We start from the raw sequence: 20,305 nt of genomic DNA on the forward strand, positions 1-20,305 counted from the left end.
AAAGCCTGCTGGCCACCCAAACCCGTTACAATATCCGCATCGCATACTACACACACAAGCAACTTCTGGTCTCTCAGACCAGGTAACCCTTTCCTTTCATCCCCACCCTGCTTGCAGGGCCACATAGTTCACCTGTTGCCCATATTGCTGTTGCTCCAGCTCCCACTGGAGGACCCACTGCTGCTGTTGCCATCGTCAGTTCCACTTGTCTCTTCCTCTTCTGTGCTGTCACTGCCCGCTTTTCCACTCAGTGGAAGTTGGAAGATCCTGTGCCACGTCTCTGCCAGGGAGCTTTGGCCATGTCCTCTCTATCCTCCATTACTGATTTCTGGTAGTAGGTCTAGAGTTTGCTTAGATCCATTTTCACATAGCTTACTACCTGGCTGGTTAATAATCAGCTATTGGTATTGGCCAAGAAAACCTTTTTTTTTTGGTGCACCCCTACCCCTTAGCACCGACTCTTTTTTAATTCATGATGAGCAAGTACATTTCCTATATTTTGACTTCCTCTTTACTCTGACAGCTGAGCTGCGCTTTTCTTTCCTGTTTCCAGTGATTCCTGTTTTTTCACCAGCCTTAAATGTCTGGCAAACATCACCAAATGGGGACCCAAACAGTTCACCCAGAATCCCTCTGTCACCCCCTCTTAGCCCGTTGCATGTGATTAGTGTGGACCTGCCCTCCATGACCTGAAGCCAGGCCAAGTTGCCCTATGTCTCATCTACTATACATTTTTGGAGGATCTCAGGACTCATGGCAAGAACACTCCGTTCCAATCATGCATGGGGGAGGAGGGGCTAATTAGCACATGGCTCATTTGGGGAGGGGGTTATCTGGAATATACACACCTAGGGCACATATAGATGTTTTTTGGGGGGAGGGGTGCCTGGCTTGTCACGCGTATCACCATCCCTGCACTGAAAATGCTGGAGTCTGCTGGAGTGTAATTTACCAGACTTGATTACAGGGTGTGGGAGCAGCCTTGCTGCATGTGTATAGGTGCCCTTACTGAGCAGTGCTGGGCTGTGGGACCACAATAGCTTGAAACACTATTTTCTCTGCTGGAGCCAGCCCACTTAACTACCTGGTAAATCATTTTTGGCTTTGGGCTAATATCATGCATAATTTGTACTCTCTCTAAGTAGGTGCCAAAGTTCTACTTAAAAGTATTTTTATGGAGTACCTGTGTTAAAGCTTGCAGCAGTTTCAAAAATGGTAAAATGCATAATTTCTGGGTGAACTAAATCTATGGGTACTATATGCAAATTGCTACAGCTATATTTATTTCAAGGGCAGTTTTTTCAGATTTGTTCTTCACTTCCATGTGCTCAGGGAAAGCAGTGTCTGAGAATAAGGGGGGAGAGGGATATGGGGAAAGAAGTTGGGGGGCAGAGGACAAAGGGGTTACCTGGCCCCCATATTTATTTTCCATGCTATAGTAGTGTGAGGGAGACAAATTCAAGGCAAACCTCCAATAATTAGATTCCATATCTGGAAAATTATATCAAATTTATAAATTTTCCATATATAGAATCTAATTATTGCAGGGTCATCTTATAATCAGGGTCATCTTACAGTCGAGTAAATATGGTGTTTTAGGTCATGACCAACATTCCTAATTCTTTGTTCACTGATAATTAACTGCTTTTGATTATGTCATATCTTCTACATGACTATAGTATGTATGTGTGTATATATACATGTGTGTGTGTATATGTGTATATTTATGTGTGTGTGTTTTATATATAAAATTTAAAGTTCTAACACTGTCCCTTTCTTGTTACAGGACTGTAGACTCAATGCATGGGCCTTTTCCTTTCTTTGCATCCAATTTGATGAACACTTCATTATTTCTGTGAGTATATCATCATACCCAAAGAGGGCATTCTAACCTTAAAAATTTGCTTAGCTCTACAAGAATTCTGTTTTAATCCCTTTTTCTCCTACAAAATTCCTGTTCCTGACTCTAACTTTCAGGTAATCTAATTTCAGAGGAGAAAGTAATCTCAATTCAAGTCTATTGACTAAAAACTTCATGATAGTTTTGTTAAATAAACACTATAGCATCATAGCAGATCATAACTTGCATTTTTTTAGCACATCAGGAAGCTGTTAAAGCTTCTAACATTTTCCTTTTTTGGTAAGACTCTTCATGCAAGCTATTCCTGCTGAGTGCAGGATTCTTTAAATTGTGGCATCTTTGGAAACCATTTCAGGACTCTTTTGGGTATTCCCTTTTCAGCTTTCTTTAGAATCTGGAGAGGAGTCAAAAAGCTTCCAGTTTGAAGATAATGCCCACACTGTTCCTCTTCAGTGTAGAAAAGATAATGCCAACACTGTTCTTTTTCAAAGAAGAAATAAATGGAGGTCTTTTATTTTATCAGTAGAAGAACTCATAGAAAATCCCTGAGTCAGATGTTTTATTACATTTTCTTTTTTCTATCAAATCTGAAAATCTGTTTGGCGTTTCAGGCATCTTTAGGCTTTGTCCAGGGTGTAGAAACACTATAAATTGCTTTAGTCTTTTTTGTATGGATGGGAGCAAATTATGATATGCACACAAGAAATCAGGTGAGCTAATGCATTAGCATTTCACTTCTGGAGTCATGACTTCATATTTGGTTTAGATTATCTCTGAAAATTAGTCTTAAATGAAGTCACCGATGGAATATTTTCTTACAACACAAAATCTCATACAGTTTCGTGTGATTGGCAGACTTTGCTTAAGGGACACTCATGACTTGAATAATTAACTTACTGCTTTCACTACTTTACTTCCAAATGGTGCTTAGAGCATTCTGGGATTCCAAAAAAAAGTGCTGGGAAGGAATTCTATTTTTAGTTAGTCTGTAAGACAAACACTTGAAACAATATGATAAAGTCACAGGTCCAAAAGATACTAACCTCAAAGTGTTCTTTCTTGAGAACAATTTTTTTCCCCTAGTGATCACACTGCAATCCCAGGTAAGTTGCTCCTTCTACCTTGACCATGGTTTTGTAACATTATTCAAGCCACTTTAACCTTTAATGGGGCCTGTTTACATGGATGGGTATAATAATGCTGTGGAGTATCATTGAAACTTCATCTGTTCTATAAATGCTTTACTTTCCTTGGAAAGAAAAAATAAAATATATAAGATATAAAATTAATTATATAATTTATGTTGCTTTTCAAGAGTGGTGTGCCTAAATTTAACAACTGACTGTTATGTTAGAACACTTATAAATGTCAAGACTTTTGCATTAGGCACAGTGCTAATTTTGCATTTAAGACCCGTTTTTCTCAGTGCTTTTCAGATTATTATTGCTAATTTTAATGTATCAGATTCAGACTGGTGTAAGCAGCAAATCAGTAGAGTTGTCTTTTTGCACCCATAATGAAACTGCCCCATGATATTTAGAACCAGTCTTGACTTACTCATGGTTGAGCACTTCTTAAGTCCTTGTAGATTTCTGCCAGTTGGGAGTAGGAGGATGTGTGCTGTTTCTTGTGTGTGTTTGACCTCTTACCACCTCTATCATGGGGACCTTTGAAGTTCTTGTTCCAAAGTGTCAGAGGATCCCCACAATCTTAGATAGTGCTTCAATTTGTGATCTTGAGTGAGAAGAAAGGGGTCATCATAAACAAAGAAGCAGGAACTCGCCCTGGGAGTAACTATAGAAAAGGACTGGTTTAGATCATCTGCATTTTATTCACAAAGGGCTCTGTGAATCCCAGTGTGAGCCACAAAATGTGCACAACAAAAGTGGAGTAAATAAAAGGAAAAGGAGGAAAACAGCAGCTGTATAGAAAAACTGAAAAATAATGTAAGCAAACAATATCAATGCTCCCTTCCATCAGGTCTTTTCTGATCTACATGTTGGCAAATCTTCTCTTCAGATCAGTTTCTTCTGTTAGTATAGTGGCCCTCAACCTTTTTGGCTCATGGACAAATGAGTGCCTTGCGGCTGGTGTGCGGGCTAGATGGAGCCCTGTGCCCCAGGATCAGGCCCTGAGGCCTGGCACCACCATCTACCTGCCCCATGTGCTGGGCTTAGGTCCCAGTGTCCCAGCACTGCCCCCTCTCACCCCTGTGTCCTGGGAATGGACCTTGGAGGCCCAGTACTGGCCCCTCCTGCCCCGTGTGATGGGATTGGGCCCCAGGGACCTGGTGCTGCCCTCACACACTAGGATTGGGTCCTGGGAAGCAAGTGCCACCCCTTCCCCTCCCTGAGGCCCAGTGCTGCCCCCTGCTCAGCCGTGAACACTGGGATTGGATGCCTGGTCCATTGTGCAGGGCCTGGGTTACCCCATGAGTCTGGACATTTGGCAGTGGGATAGTAGTGCCACCATTTCTTTGCTGCCAAATTTCAGGACCTGTGGGGAGACTTGCGGGTTGGATGACACTGTGCTGTGGATTGGATCTGGTTTGGGCCTGGGGGTTGAGCACCCCTGCTGTGGTATATCTTGGGGCTGGATGAGTAGCACAGGGCCAGTCTGGCTGGAGCCCATGGTTGAGGTTGGTGTGTGGCTTGGATCCTATGTGGAGTCTGCATATTGGATTGGTCCATAGGTGCAATCCCACATTTTGGTGCTATCCAGCCATGGAGCGACACTGTGCAATCCAGCACACATCCAGCCTACAGGGCTCCCTATGTGTCATGGGGAAGCAGTAGCAGCATTAATTGCTGCAGCTTTGGAAGCTGCAGCAATTAATGCTGCCACCACTCCTACTCTCCTGCAGACAAATTTCCAGGCCTAGGGGGAGTCCAATAGCCTGGATCATGCGGCCCCATGGGCCAGATGTTGAGCATCACTGCCTTAATATGTTAAGATTAATCCAAAATCTGCATGGATAAGATGCATCTCATTTGCTTATGTTTACATTTTTTATATCTTGAGCTTTTTGAATTTAAGGTCCAATTTCATGTTTACTTCATTTTGTTTTCCAAATTAAAAGGTTGCATTGTAAACTTTTTCATCTGCTTTATTTGTATGGAGAGCTTTGCGTGATACCATAAATTGTCTCTCAGAAGGCTAAAGTACAGTATTAATCTCTTCAGGGAAATGTTTAAATATTAGGATAACGAGAAGAGATGGGTAGGGTTCCAAGTGAAAGATGGCATATATTATGGCCCTTTAGTTATAAATACTTAGATGATATGCAAATAAGATGTGACAGTAATCAGTTAGCAAACCCCTAGCAAAATTCTATACTTTCATTTCAGCAACAAAGGCATAATATTTATTAATAAATGGCAACCTGCATTCTTGGCTAGCATACATTATCCCAGAGAGATGTCAGAGTAAATTTTGGAAGTTAATTGTCCTAAGGTCTCCAATTTCCCAGACTTGAATGGTAGAGATTTACTGAGCCTCAAAAGAGAAGGTCTTATAAACAGTGTTTCTAGTGTGACACTCTCAAAAGGGACAAATAGGTCAGCTCAATTTCCATCTCCTCATACTTGAGCTACTTCCTAAAAGCAGACCTTCCTTGCCCCACATCTCCCTCCTTAGCCACTGAGTTTTTCCTATGCTTTTTTCTTAGAAGGAAACCACATTCCTCTACAGAGGTAACTGTAAACTTAATTAAGCCCTCTTAATTAACTTAAGCCCTCTTGCTCATGGTAACCATCCCAGCAGTTTCTTTTCATTAGCTACATTCTTTTTCCAATGTCACTGATGGTGTTGGCTGGTCAAAGACCATGTACAGAGATGATTCTCTACAGGTAAGGAAATCTTTGTATAGCTGGAAGATGTTTGATAGAAAAATGCATTCATCTAAGTGCAATACAGGCCTCACTGTACTAGAGGTCCTTGACTATGTGTTGCACTAAGAACAGGCAGGTCCCTTGTCCTTCCTGGTCAATTATGATCCAGTTTGAAATGATCTCACTTTTCTGTTTGCTTGTATAGTCATGCTCAGTCTGTTCTCACACGGTGGCATCAAGGTTTCTTGAAAAACTGCATTCTTACCTACTGGCTAGAGACTCTACTTTGGGTTTCCAGCCAGTGTTCCTGGGACTTCAGTCAATCTTCCTGAGATTTTTGGAGTCTCTACAGGGCCACCTGTCAGACTGTTTCCTGCATTGCCTCATTCTGAAGACAGTGTTTTTAGCAGCTATTGCTTCAGCTTGGGAGAATGAGCAAATCTCAGGCACTTATGATCAAAACTTCTTATGCAGCATTATGCAGGGGTGGGGAATTATTTGGGCTGGAGGTACACTTAAGGAGTTCTTGTGAGCTGTTCGGAGGGGATGAGGGGGTTGAGGTGCTGATGCAGCTGCAGCCCTCTGTCATGGCTGTTTACGCTGCCCAGCACAGTGGGGGACTGGGAGATGCCAATTGATCCTGTCCGGCCCTCAGCCCATCTGTCCCACATCCACTGCCAGGGGTGCCACACACAGTGGGCAGGTGGGCAGCTGTGTTTCCATGGAGACCAGCCTGGGACCCCCACAGGCAGGGCATGCATGGCTGGATGGATGGGATGGGGCTGCAGGTGGGCAGAGGACAGCATCTGGCAGTGGGGCCAGGGCCAGGATTGCAGAGTGGTGACAGCATGGACTAGAGCCATGATCAGCTCCCTGTTCATCCTTGCAGTGGGAACCAGAGCCAGCGCCCATTGCAGGGACATGCAGGGAGCAGATTGCAGCTCTGCCTGGGCCCTGGCCCCATGCAGCCACCACCTCAGAATCCCAGCCTCAGCCCCACTTGCCCAGCCTGCTCCTGGACACTGTTCCCTGCCCACCTACGGCCCCATCCCTTCTGCCCAGCTGAGCACTCCGAGCCTGTGGGTGTCCTGGGACAGTTTCCATGTAGACCTCATCCGCCTACTTTGTATGGATCCCCTGGTGGTGGTGTGGGGCAGATGGGTCAGGGTGACAGTGGTGGTGATACTGGCAGTGGCAACTGGAAGGAGCCTCCCTTGCCCCAACCCACCACCATGCTGCGTGGCCCTGCTGACTAGAGCTCTTGGCATGCCTGAGAGCCACGTGCAGGGACAGGGCAGATTCCACTCTACACCAGGCGGCACCTCCATGCCCAGGACAGTGGTACTGGCTTCACACACCATGGCCTGAGCTGCTCCCTACTCCTTCCCCCTCCCCCCAGCCTGCACCTGGGCCAGGTGGGGCTAAGGGACCTGCTGTGTGTTGGATAAAAACTGGTGGCAGGCCAAATCCAGCCCATGGGCTGTATTTTGCCCACCCCTGGTAGAGAGCCAAAGTTCATTCCTAGTTGGTTTCATCTAGATGAGTCGATCAATATACCTTTCTTTTTAAATCCACAATTGACACAAGATGGGGAGAAAAGATACTTGATTCAGTGTCTGGTTTGTTCTGTCAATGAAGTGATAAAGCAAACTATTTTAGCCTGTCAACCTCTTTATCGATAGCCATGGCTTGGAGTTTCAGAAGTCAAGCCATTTCCCTTCTGAGACTGTTGAAATGGATAGCATCGTGTTTCTTGCTGCATTGCCAGTTGGGTGGTATGTATCTGCAGACAAACATTCAAACTCACTCTGCTGGAACTCAGCCGACAGCCTTTGCCTTCTTCGGGAATGGATCAATTTCTGTGATTTGCAGGCGATGAAAATGCTTAACCCTCTGACCCCTTTATTGAGCACTGCTCATTGGACTTGGCTACTTGAGCAGATGCCAAATTTGGGGGAGCAGTACTATAATCCCTGTCTGATTTGATTCAGCTGATTCTTCTCATCCTGAGGGGATACTTCTTGCCAGTTGCCTGCTATGGGATGTGCACTGACAGGTACTTCAAAAGGAACAAAAATGGTCAGTTATCTTGCAGTAACTGTGGTTCTTTGAAACGTTGCTCTTTGATGTGGATTTTACTACCTCTCCTCCACCCCTGTTTTCTGTTTCCTGAGTCTTCTGTTCAGTGGATTTGGATTGTAACTGTGGAAGGGTCACAGCCACCTCACCTTTTTTTCTCTTGGAAACAAAACAAAAACAGAACAAAAAACCATATATGCAGTAAGATTCATATATACCTATAGTGGGACACACTGGCTAGCTCAGTAACCTAGGTACTGGAGAGTATGTTAATGTTCTTTATGTGCACACAGGTTAGTTGTAACAGTATGTCAGAGTTCCTGTGCTGAATCCAGAGATACATCCATTGGGACCTAATATATATCAAAGGCAATTGGGCATCTGAGGGTTTCTTGTATGCAGAGAACAAACAACACAGATTGCATATGGATAGAGAAAAACTGTGCACAGGATCACCACTGGTCACTGCGGTGCATTGTGGAGAGTTTTGGACAGAGCCAGTGAATTTGTAGACAGTTTTTATGCATCTGGTTGTAAGCCTGGGTGGATCATGAGCAGTATCTACTCTGTCTACCCATGGCCAAAACAGGATGGATGGAGCCTGACTATAGTGGTGCTTTGGGTTACTAGCTTGGGTGTGAGGATTTTTGTCCCAAAATCTTCTGCTTTGTATGAGAAGAACATTTTACAATCTGGTTCTGCCCATGGACTCAAGACTGGATCTTTTGATTTGTGTCTATCTGTAAAAGGTTGCATGTTCTCTGAATGGGGGTCAAATCAAAATGGAATTTGATCTGCACAGGCTGTCCCATCAGGCTGCCTGTGGCTGTCTTGTCTGCGTTGTTGTTCTGTATGATGAGAACTTGTCTAATAATGGGCCCACTGCCTTACTACTAATTGAAATATAGGCCTCTGCTTTTTGGTGGGTATGGTATGAACATTTGTTAGATAATCATTGGCTTGAGAACCTCTTAGGAAACTGTCTTTCATAATTTCGCTCAGTCACCATCTCTTGAGCCTCTTTCTTCTGAAATATTTTTGTAAAGATAATGGCAAGGCAGTTCTGGCAACATTTTGGAGTCTCACACTCTGCTAACTCCTGTTCACACCAAGAATGCTTATACTCCCCCCTCCTGCCCTACCATCGCTTGAGCTGGAGTACAGTTAGTAAATACTGGGAACCCTAGACAGGCTACCAATTGCTGGCTTAAACCCTGTGCTTTAGGTCCGTAGTCAGCAACTTGTCAGAGCTGTGGGCAGGAACAACTTGGTTTGGGTGGAAGTAGGCGGTGTTCTGACCTGGCTGCCCCTGTCACTTTTCCCTGCTGCTGTCCCTTCCCATCCCCTGGCTGTGATGGGGGCACAGCCTCGTGCTGAAGTCCCCTGCCACCAGAACACTGCTGAAGCCCTCTTCTTGGTGGGTTGGATCCAATGGATGGGACAGATCTGTCTCACGGGATGTATGTTGCTGATCCCTGTTTTAAATTGGTTTTGTTCCTTGCTGATTGTACCCTATGGGGAAAGCTATAGCAGCTCCTCATGCTCTTCTTCTTTCCCATCCACCTACCTCTTAAATGAGAAGTGACACCTGGGCTGCTCTGCTGACTTGGCTTCTCTTTTCCTGAAAAAGTAGCTGCCTGGAACGTGCTTTTTCTTGCTTTTTATTCCCTCTTCAGCAAAAGAGCCAGTGTCTCTACCCTCCGATGGCCTGTGTGCCTTGCTAAGTGGGCTCTTCAAGCCCTGCTTGGGCTGTATCCTTATAGCTTTGATTAGCTGCATTTTTTTGACACTGTGCACTACAGCATGGTGTTAGTGTGTTCCCATGGCAGCTGTGTATACAGAATTGTGCTCGAGTGATTCCATTCTTTTTTTTTTGAGACGGTCAGGATGGTATTGTCATCTCTCTAATGCAGAGTGCGGCAGGCTTCTGTTTGCTCCTAAAGGGAGATGCTAGGATGATTGGAGTTGCAGTGTGTTAGTGATGGTATGTAGCTCTGTATCTATTCATGACAGATGAAATAATATGGTTGCTCAGTTTTCCCAGCATCTAGGTGACAGAGCAGTTAGGGTGAGATTTTGGATGGCACCTGGCTTTTACAGCATGACCTCCAGAGCGGCCAACTTCCTGTAGGAGACAAAGGAAAGGAACTTACCCTAGGATTTTATATGAAATTGCCAAGTTAGAAGCTGACTGACTCCTCACCTTTGGCAATATAAGAACTGCCATGTTGTTTTATTTTCATTATATGTGATCACTATTGAGCTGTTAAGGGAAAATTACTTTCTATTTCAGCAAACTCAATTCTGGTGTCAGACTGACTGTGCATCAGACACTTAATTTGGAACCCACTGTCCTGGTGAAATTAAAAATTAAAATCTCCAAGCTGGAGCACTCAAACTGTGCTTGTCTTTTAAATTGACTGCTGCCAATGCGCTCTCACATCTTTCCTTTTTTCCTTGTGATGAGTTTTATATTGGAGCCTGCTGCAGATGATCTATCTGACTGAGCAGACATGGTGGGCATCCACGGTGCTGCTCAGCACATATAATGATGAAAGAAATATGTGGTTTGTTAAATAGACCTCAAAAAGGACTGTGGGGCTACTTATGTCATTGTATGTACATCAGGTGGAACTCGTTGTTGTAGCATTGTTGTTGTTCTCTCCATTAAACCATGCTGTAAATGAAATGTAGGTCTTCAACTCAACTGTATACATAGTATTTTTTCTGCAAATATTTTGTTTAAAATCAGACTACTTGTAAAATCACATTTGGAAATGACTTCAAAGTAAATAAGCCAAAGCCACATTATCTCATTTTGCTCTTCCTGTGCAACATATTGAGGCTGGGATCGAGGTGGTAATTTGCCTGGGTACTATATCATGGAAAGGTGTAGCTTTTTTAAAAAATGTAAAAATTTACTTTGCTGTTACAACTGTAGTGTTGCAGGCAGCATTGAAGAAAGTACCTGCCTACTTATGTGATATGATTTTTAATAAAAAAACCCCCCATGGATTTTCGTGGCTATCTACATCTAAAGAAGGGAAGAGTTTAGTATTTCCTGCATCTACATTTAAAGATGTTTCCTATCTACATCTGAAGAAGGAAGAGTTTAGTAGCACCTTTTTGTGCTGTTCTATTAGCACTGAAGTAGACAGACACGTAGCTGAACTAGTATTCCGATACAGCTAGTAGCAGGTGAGCTGAGTGGTCTGTGCTCTTAAATTCAGAGGACACAAGTCCTATTACCAGGACTCTAAAGGCTGAGTTTTTCAACTGTCACTGGATGTTCCTCCTGGTATCCAAAGCACTGTGAATACTTGACATCTTCTCTTTCTTTTTGAGATAACACCAAAGTCAGTATAAGGCTAGACACCATATTCAACTTGACACCACATTAAACTTTGGAGAAGGTTAGGCCTACTCTTTTTACTCAAAAGCAGTTGAGTGTTGTTGGGATGCTTGCGCTAAGTAAAGGGTTATGTTTACCTTTCTGTTGGCAAAGAGAAGAAAGCTTTGGATGCAAAGCTGGGCTGACCTGAATAAGTTTGTATAAGACTGGAGGCTGAGGTTGAAACATCTCTTTTCTTTGGTGTTATCTTTGAGAGGAAAGGAGGGAGCATTGGGATGTTCCTCAATAACCTGAATTGACATCTGTACATAGTGTTTTGCATAGTGTAAGAGTGAAAATACTGTTTATACAAATACATTTTGATAAGGATAAGCAATTATTCTGTCTTTTGTGTCTCTCTGTGTCCCCTCCCTTGTCAACTCCCCGTTATCATTATTTGTAATACTATATTATCTACACTTCTTTATTTAGGCCTGGGATCCCATGGTGCTGTGTGCTTTAGAAAGAAACGGTGTAATAATTTGTGCACCAGAAGGATCACAATTTTCTTTTTCCATTCCATTTTCGAGGCATGTCTTGCTCTTTCCCAGTTAGCTTATAAAAATCACTGCCCTTTCCATTTAGGAATCTCTCTGGGACCCACTCCTTTCTTGAGGCCTATACAAAAATCCTCTTGCTAACTGTTTACTGATCTTTTTCTTTTAAGTGAACTTTTCATTCATATGGAGAGATGGGAGGCTAGGGACATTACAGTAGTAGCCGGTCTTACTTTTAGAGAAGGAGAGATGAACGTAATGAATGGCAAAGAGAGGTGTGAGGAGGAAAATGTGGAATATTTAAGTTAAAAAAATTGTCAAAACATTATAAGCAATGTTTATTTTTTACAATACACAAAGTCTACAACCCTGCCAGATGGTTTTGCTTTGGTGCTGGAGTCTGTCCACATGAAACAGTTTTTAGGATTGGAGCCTCAGATGTTGTATTGATATCTTGGGCACTGTAGAAAAACCTAAATTGACGCAGAAAGAGTGTTACTTTGGGGGTAACATAACTACTTTCTAGGGCTGTTGGAAATTTAGACGGGTGTTTCATTTCAAAGTTGTTTCAAGCTCGAAACAGCGAAATTGTAATAAAAGGAAAGGCTTTGAAAAAGCTTCAAAACAAAATGAGGGCACTCAAAACGTTTCAAAAATTTCAAAACGTTTCAAGTTTCAAAGCCGGGGTTGCTTGCAGCTAGGCAGAAACTGAGAGGGAGGGTGAAGAGGGGAGAAGGACTTCCCTGATATTGACATCTAGGTCCCAGTTTGATTCTCCCAGCTCTTCCTGCAGGGGTGTAGGCCCCCGATTTGCAAATGGGGTTTCAGTAGGCTGCTGCTGCAGGCTGGGGCCAGCAGCAGCTGCTCGGTGCAGCCCACGCTGAGTGCTGGGAAGACTGTGGTGCTGCCGCTGGTCCCAGCCTGCAGTGGAAGCCTGCTGAAACCTGGTGCACAGATCTTGGGGCCTGTGCCCCCCAGGAAGAGCAGGGGGAAGTGATCAGGGAGCTGGGGAATTGAACGGGGAGCTGAGGAAATGTTGAGTTCCCTGAATATTTCCCTAGTTCCTGGTTTGATTTTCCAGTTTCTCGATCTTTCCCCCAGCTCTCTGATCACTTCCCCCAGCTCTTCCCCGCTGGCGCGAGCCCCCAAATGATACAGAAAGACAGCAGACTGCTGCTGCCAGCTGGGGATGGTGGCGGCTCTGGGCTGTTTCCCCAGCCAGCAGCAGCAGCCAGCTGAAACCCCACGTGCAGATCCAGAGACCAACCCCCCTGGGAAGAGCTGGGGGAATAATTAGATAGCTGGGCAATCAAACCGGGAGCTCTGGCTGACAGGTGGAGCCACCCTAGCTCCCAAACAGTGCAGGGTGCCCTGCCGAGTCGCTCTGCACCCGCACCATGGGGCAGCTGCCACGCAGATGCCAGGTGGGGGCAGGAGGAATGATCCCTGCTGCCCCGTGCTGTGCGGGGGGACTCTGCCACATGCAGAGGCCTCAGTCGCTGCTGCCAGAGCCAGTGAGTGTGTGGCTTTTTTTTTTTTTAAAGAAGTTCTGCACACTGGGTGTGGAGCATGCAGATGATAGCATGCTGCCACTGCCAGCTGGGGCCAGTGGCAGCACCCGAGTCTTCCTGGTGCAGCCTGGAAGAGCCTGGCCCCAGCAAGTATCGGCAGCCTGCTGTCATCTCGCATGCAGATCTGGGGGCCTGCGCCCCCTGGGAAAGCTGCGGGGCTGTGCTAGACTCCTGCTGGGGGGTGCGGGCCCCTGGATCTGCCTGCGGGATGACAGCAGGCTGCCACTGCTAGCAAGCGATACCAGTTTTGCTTTGAACAGTTTGAAGTACAGTTTCATAAAAACCCCTGCACATATCTCCTAGAAACTTGGCAGGCTTCATGCCCGCAGAAGGGGCTACTGTCCCTGCAATTTCCATCCAAATCAGGCAAGAGATGACAAAGTTATAGGCATTTTCATGATTCCCCATTATAGCCTATGGGCGAAATGTCGAAACATGTTGAAACAGTGAAACAGATTCGATGAAATGGCAAAATGGAAATTGAAACGAAATGGTGCTGTTTCTCACAGCCCTTCATCTTTACTCTAAAAAAAAATAACCTGTTCCTTCAGGTTTCATTAGCTGTCAGAAAGGCCCTTTCAATGCAACTTAGACTTTCACAGATCAGAAAGTATTGTGCATTTTGTGTGTTTTTTAAAGGAGTTTCAGAAATCAGCATTTCATAGATGTGTGGAACAATGTATTTAACAATATGTTGAACCACAGATATGTGGGTAGTCACTGATTTGTTGACTAGGGATAGACTTACACAGGTGGTTAAATTTTAAGCTTTTGCTTAAGTGCTTTCGTGATTCAGGGTTTGATTCTGAAGAACTAGAAAATGAAAACCAATATTACAACATGTAATTGCAATCCGGAGTGATTATTCTTCTCCCCGTTTGTTTATTTGAAATAATTGGCTTTTTTGAAATGATATAGGTATTTGCTGGCTCATTTTTAATGGGAAGATTTAGAATGAATTTCACGTGCTGTGAAATGTTACTGTTTCTAATGTTGCTGTCAGATCCCTGGGGACTTGAACCTGGGTCTTGTGGCCTGGGCACCACCAAACAGCAACTGGGTGCTGGACACAGCCCAGCTTGGGCCTTTCTCTTAGGTTCCCCCTGCAAACCCTCCCACTTCTCCTGGGGTCTTATACCAGCAAGAGTGTCGGTAGCCTGGTTCTTTTGGACCCTCCTTTCTTGCTCCACCCTTATCCTAGTCTTGCTCTAGGCTCATTCCTTTCACAACCCTGCCTTGGATCCCAGCACCTTGCTCCAGCCTACCCTGTTGTGTACTTTGAATTTCCTGGCTACCTTTGACCACAGACCTGTCTTGACCCCCTGAGGTGACACCTCAGATTCTGATTGATACCTGATACTCTTAACTTTGGTTTGGGCTCATTGAATCACAGAATCCTAGAGATGTAGGGCTGGAAAATACCTCCAGATATCATTTAGTTCACATCTGTGACTGAGGCAGGATCATCCCTATCCAAACAATCTTATACAATCCAAAATCTAAACTCTACATAAGAGTACAGTCAACCCTGACACAACAGACATAACACTCTAACCTGCCACCAGTAAAGCAGAGGAACCATGGCAATGCCCTGCTTCTATAAAAGGTTGTCAATATATACTCAAAAGATCCCAGGTAGAGGGCCATGCCCCTCCCCTCCCAGAGGAAGACAAACTCCTGTATGAATATGACCATGGGGTAAAATTCTTTCTTGACCCCAAATATAGCAATTAGGCTGACCCTGAACGGAAAGGCATGACCCTCCAGCTAGCATCCTTCAGCTTTGGTCCCAGCAGGAGCATTGGCACACCTCAGTCAAAGCCCCTAGTCTTCACTGTAGCCAGTGCCCAGTGCATTTGAGGGAAGCTTAAAAACACCCAGACACATGTAGCAGAAAGGGAGAGCGGGGCAAACCAGCAAAGCCCAGAAGTATGGGAAACACTATAGTAGAACATGGGCATAGCTACACCTAAATCATCCCCAACCAGTGACTGTCAACCTCCTCTTGAACACCTTCAGTGAAAGAGAGTGCACACTTTCCCTAGGCAATCTATTTCAGTGCCTCACTATTCTTACAGCGAAGACATTTTTTCCAGATATCCAGTCTAAATGCACTTTGCTACAGCTTCAAGCTATTGGTCCCTGTCCTCTTCTCTGTGGCAAGAGAGAAACGTTTTGTCCCTCTTCTTTACGGCAGCCCCTCAGGTATTTGAAGACTGCTATCGTGTCCCCTCTTAAGTAATCTGAAAATGCCTATGTCCTTCAGCCTTTCCTCATATGACTTGCTTTCCAAGTCCTTGATCATCTTTGTTTCCCACCTCTGGACCCTCTCCATATCCTTTTTAAAATGTGGAGTCCAGAACTGCACACAGTACTCCAGATGAGACCCAAACAGTGCCAAGTAGAGAGGCACTATTGCCTCCTGTGTCTCGCACCTAAAGTTTTTATTGGTGCTAGGGGTGTGTAACAGGGGGCTTTTTCAGGGCTGGTCTGCCATTGGTCTGCCCACCTGTTTCTGGGCCAACTGCCTGCCTCCTCACCTGCCATGCCTTGATGATATTATGTACTTAATTAGGTGGGAGGCTGTCCATTCTTGCTAGGGGGCACTATCTGCAGCTCCATTCCTCCCCTACACTGCAGCCCAAGCCTTGCAGATGGCATCCACAGTTCTTAACATCACCAGCCCCACACCAGGCCCCAGAATCCTCCAGTCCAGACCCCAACCGGATCCCTCCAATCAAGTAGCCTACTCCGCCTTCATTCGGGGCTGCCTAGGTCCCTGAACTCTTCCCCCTCTCGGGTGTGGCCCCCCGGGACCTTTGGCCACACAGGCCCTGGCCTTATGTCTAAGGTCAGTAGGAAACCCCAGGCCCTCAGCTCTGGGCATCCCTCATGGTGGGCCCCTGGCCCTTTTGACCCTTCTGGTCCTGGCCCCAGCATTGACCAGTTGAGGGTGTTTAGAGTCAGGCTTCTGAGCCTTTAGCCTACTCTCTAGCATAGGTCAGCCTTCTTGGCCCTACTATGGGGTAACCCACCTGGTTGTGGGAGCTGGGGTTATTAAGGCACCCCTACCCTCCTTTCACCGGTGTGGTAACTGGTCTGGTATTTCCTGAGGACTCCCGCACCACTGGGAGCCTAACCAGGCCACCCGCTCCCAGCAGGGTGCAGTTTTAGGTCATGCCCAGGACCAGGAGCCTTCAAACTAACTCCTTAAGCTCCTTCCCTTACCTCCAGGATGTTGCATTCAGCCTTACAGTGTTTCTGCCTCCTCTACCAGCAGCATACTGCTCTGTTTATATAGGCGACCAGAGATCTATAAATGGCTGCCACAATCAAGCACCTGCTGGCTGCTTTGATCAGCCCTTAAAGTGGCAGGCACCAACAGTGCCCTGCCACAGGGTGTAAATGGGTTTTTGGTTTTAGCCGTGTTGGTCTAAGGACATAGGTAGGCAAGATTATTTGGGTAGATGTGAAATTTTTTATTAGACCATCTGAGTAGTTGGGAAAATATTTTTTTGTAAGCTTTTGGGTGCAATCGCCCTTCTTCAGGCAAAGGAATATACTTCCTATGCCTGAAGTGTCGCCGCCGAGAGCCGCGGTGCGGGGTCTGGGGCCTTAAGAGCCCTAGTCGGCGGGCGGGTACTTGTGACGCTTGGAGTAGAATCAGGTACTCAAGCGTTTTGACTGAACGAAAAGGTTGTTTACTTACACTGCTCATACAGTGCAGGCCAGAAGCTTGCTTCGATTACAGTTGTAAACAAAACTTGGGTCAGGCAGAAATTACAGAGTTCGTTTGGTCAGTCTGCAAATGTGTTTGGGGTGTTTGAGCCGGCAGTCATCTTACGTCTTGGGTGGGGGTGTGCTAGGCCCCCTTGGGTCGGTGACGGGGAGTCCTTAGTGGTTGATCAGGCCGTTAAGTTCTCTCTGAAACGCGCGTGGAGTTTGCTAGGCTCCACAGTGTACTCAGAGTTCTCCACGAGGTGTGTGTGGAGTTCTCCAACTTGAGCGGAAACTGTTTCAACCTCTTATATGGCTAGCAAGCCAATTGCTAGTCGCCACGTAGAAATAATATAAAACTGGCCAATAATAATGTGAATTTGTATATGAGTGGCGGGAACTTTTTTCTAAACTGTAATTTTCCACTATTGTAGCATTTGGTTACTGGGTTCAGGCATGGTGGAATTTTCCTCCATGACCTAGTTACTGCCACCAGAATGATTGACAGCAAAACTATGCCATATGTATCGAACCCATGGAATTTTCCTCTGTGCTATGTCATTTCTTCTCTGGGCTATACCAATTCTCCTCTGTGCTATAGGCATCTAATTAATGGGTTCTGACATGAAGAAGGGTGATTGTGCCTGAAAGTTTGCAAAAAACCTTTTCCCAACTACTTAGTTGGTCTAATAAAAGATATCACATCTACCCAGAGAACCTGGCCTGGGATGTAAATATCATTAAAAAAATTTGTTTAACATCCACTAATTATATTGGTTAAACAGTTAATCGATAACACACCAGCTTGGACAGAGCTGCTGTTGGGAGCTGCTCCTGGAGTCCTTTGATGGCGGGGAAGAGAGGGGAGGAGGCGGTGGCAAGCCCAGCCAGACAACACAGCCCACGTGAAGCCCCTGGGCTGGAAGGGAGGGAGCATCTGCCTTCTGTGTGGCTGCATCACACTGCAGACTCTTATTGCGTCTGTGATCTACCAAGACTTCCAAATCTTTTTCCATAGTGCTGCCCTCCATTTAGGTGTCACCCATTTTCTATTTCTGTTTTTGATTCTTCTTCTTGAGGTATAGCACCTTGCATTTCATCACGGTTCAGCTTCTGAACCCTGACACCCCTATCCCTGAGCTTCCCATGTCCAGGTCTTACCTGTGTCAGGTACATTGCCGGACCAGTTCATAACATGCTTATCTCTCCAAAAAAAACCCCAAACAAAAAATATATTGAAACAAATATAAACAAGTGTGATGCTGAGCCTAGATTGCTGGGTTACATTTTACCAAATGCTTTGGAAGGATCATCACCATAATTCTTAAGGAGATAATTGGCTTGAGTGAATTTACACAATAGAAGTTATTTGCTATATTTTAGAAAATTGTCAACAAAAATGCTGTTAGTTAAACATCAAGTGGCTGGGGAAGTCCACTTAGATGTTTAAATGCCTGACAGTGTTTAAGTGTGTCCTACCATGACAAATAAAACTATAACAAGCATTTAATGATTTCGGAGGCTTTTTGGCTATGACATCTTGAAAAAGCAGTTGAATAACTGAACTCAGCATGGGATCTGTGGAACCATTGGAGTCTTGGTGAGGAAATAATTCTTAAATGGGAATCAAAATAATTCCCTCATCAATTTGTTTTCTCAAAGTTTCATATGCCTACATGATAGAATTTAAACAAAACTATAGCTATATGTGAGAATTAAAACTGTGAAACATGAATTCTAAGAATGATGAAAGCCGGTACTCAGAAGGAACTTCCTTTCCAAGAAATTCCAGTTTCTATTTAACTTCTTGAGTATTAGTTGTGCCAGTAGTAACAAATCTAATATATTTTTTAGATTTAAATTTTTGGAGTTTAGCAGAGAAACCAAAATGTTCCAGTAAAAATGAAACATACCAGTAAAATATAAAAATGAACTTGCTGAAATATAAACTTTGTATAAGACAATCAGAGGACAAAATTATTTTTTCACTCACTCAAGAGTGATGGATTTCATTATTTATGCTTGTTGGAGATTGTTGTTGTATAGCAACAGACAAAAACTTTTTGTTTCTGTTCTCATTGTTGGAAATAAAATGTTTTCTGTGCGGAGAACTCCCTCTATACCATGCATGTTTTATGAAGGCAACAGTAAAAAATTTATTAGAAAAGCACAGCTGTAGAAATCAAATAAGAGAGTGGGATTTGGACAGTTGACTTTGAAAAGTGCCAAATGCCAACAGTTGCCCATCCATGCATTCCAGGAAAAATCTCACCCCAGTTGTTATAAAAAGTAGGGGAGCACTGATACAGATTTTTTTTGGCCAATACTGATGGCCAATTTTTAATGAGCCATGTCAGCCGATACTGATCTGGTTCCGATATACGGCCCCACAGTGTGGAGAGCACCTGGGTCTGGCTGGTAAGTCTGTTGTGGGGGAAGGGATGGAGGGAGGAGAGGGGCATGCGGGGGAGCAGATTGAGGCCCCCATGATGAGGGAGGGAGCAGGGCTGGCAGGGGCAGGTCCTGCCCTGCTGAGGTGGGGCAGGGCACAGAATGGAGCTGTGGCTCATCTGGGTGGCGTGGGGGTGTTGGCTCCTGCTGCTGCATGCATCCTCGGGGGCCACGGGGGGGAGTATACCCCCAGATCTGTATGCGGTGCAGGGCGGGGTGGGTTGTCACTGTGGGGTGGGGCCAGGGGCTGCGGGCTGTGCTTGGGGTAGACAGCAGTGGTACTGGGAGCAGGGGCAATGGGGGGGCTATGGTGAATTTTGGGGTGGCTGCAGCCCCCCCAACCCCCACTCCTAGTGCCGGCACTATCCACCCCGAGCACAGCCCAGCCTAGCCCCCTGCTGGGATGAGCCTGGTGCTGTCCCAGCCTGCAGTGGCAGCCCGCCCTTGCCCCATGCGCAAATCCAGGGACACATGCCCCTCATGCCCTCCTAGGGTGTATGCAGCAGTGGGAGCCATCCTCCCCTCCCCGTGCCCCCTAGACGCAGCTCTGTCCTGCGCTCCATCCTGGCTGGGCAGGGCCGGCTGTGCTCCTGCCTCTGCCCAACTCCCTCTCTCAACGCGGGGACCTCGATCTGCCCCTTCCCTTACCCTTCACCCCCTCCGCCACACCAGACTTAACAGCTGGATCTGGCGGCTTTCTGTACTGCTGAGCTGCGCTCCTGGCTGCCTGCATGCTGCACTGCTACTGCGTGCGTGCACGGAGCGTTTATCAGCCACATCGGACAAAAAAAGCCGATACTCTCCATTTTCCTCATACTGGTGCTGATCTGATATGGGACAATGTATTGGTGCACCTCTACTAAAAAGAATTAAGGGCTAAATCCAGTGTGGTCTTCGGTAGCTTCATT

The 20,305-nt window shown here is 45.5% G+C and overlaps 1 protein-coding gene across 4 annotated transcripts in view; it reads left to right on the top strand.

Annotated features, from left to right (window-relative positions):
* Positions 1-20,305, top strand: part of DISC1 (DISC1 scaffold protein) — a 376,514-nt gene that overhangs the window by 16,031 nt on the left and 340,178 nt on the right. For all 4 annotated transcript variants that reach the window (XR_009455877.1, XM_059715412.1, XM_059715415.1 and 1 more), the window contains exon 2: positions 1,787-1,855. The gene's annotated coding sequence lies outside the window, so the exon portion shown is untranslated. The remainder of the gene's footprint in view (positions 1-1,786; positions 1,856-20,305) is intronic.

The sequence above is a fragment of the Alligator mississippiensis genome, chromosome 1 (assembly GCF_030867095.1).
Source record: "Alligator mississippiensis isolate rAllMis1 chromosome 1, rAllMis1, whole genome shotgun sequence".
Lineage (NCBI taxonomy): Eukaryota > Metazoa > Chordata > Crocodylia > Alligatoridae > Alligator > Alligator mississippiensis.